Source organism: Pseudophryne corroboree, chromosome 4 (genome assembly GCF_028390025.1).
Source record: "Pseudophryne corroboree isolate aPseCor3 chromosome 4, aPseCor3.hap2, whole genome shotgun sequence".
Taxonomy (NCBI): Eukaryota; Metazoa; Chordata; class Amphibia; order Anura; family Myobatrachidae; genus Pseudophryne; species Pseudophryne corroboree.
Window position 1 is genome coordinate 181,336,944 of NC_086447.1, and position 881 is coordinate 181,337,824.

At 42.0% G+C, this 881-nt stretch overlaps 1 pseudogene; it reads left to right on the forward strand.

The window, feature by feature from the left end:
• Nucleotides 1–356: 356 nt before the first annotated feature.
• Nucleotides 357–475, forward strand: LOC134913044 (5S ribosomal RNA; annotated as a pseudogene).
• Nucleotides 476–881: the final 406 nt, after the last annotated feature.

The window sequence follows — 881 nt, forward strand, 5'->3', positions numbered from 1 at the left end:
TATGTATAAGTAATTGGGCCAATCAGCATTCACTAGGGCCTATGTGCTTCTGTTCGTGTTATTTCATTTGGAATGAGGGTTACTGTCAAGTACACTTGATATCATAATCGCTCTGATCCATGCATCTCAAATTCAATCTGACATAGTGCCGGCATAATGCTCTAAGTCGGCACCCACCATAATCCTAACTTACTCATTTTATTTTCCCATCTACTTTTTTCCGCGGACTCTCATCTATGATTCACGGGTTAATCCTGTGCCTAACGTTGACAGCAGATCCGCAACTTTGTTTCTCCTCTATCCATCTCTTCCTTAGGTGCACTCTCATTGGTAAGTCGGCTAAAGTGGGCCTAAGAAATTACTACCATACCCCATCGATAGAGCCCGATCTCGTCCGATCTTGGAAGCAAAACGGTGGTGGGCTGGGTCAGTATCTGTGAGGGGGACCCTCAGAGAATACCCGGTGTTGTAATTTATGACCTATCCCGACTATATACCAACAGCAGGATCACCACATTGTTTCTTTATCATCTCTTTATGCTTTCTCCCTATTGTTTAATCTGGATCTTTCTTATGTGCCGTTTTTCCCTGACATTTCGGAAAATTGATAGATTGTATTGTCAACCAGGATCAATAATCCCAATAGCAGTCCAGTCCATTGACCCTTTGAGGTCTCATTAACACAAGCTATGCTTGTGCTGGTTGGGTAGGATTTGGGTGTAGAGCCACCAGTGTCTGCATCCCCCTACAAGTCTATCAGAATAGACTAACCAGAACATTTACAATTTTTCCAATCCAATATTTAATTTATTGGGTTATCTTTTATACTTGCTTTAGCCTTCGACTCATATCTAACCAGCCATATCACTGATGATACGTCA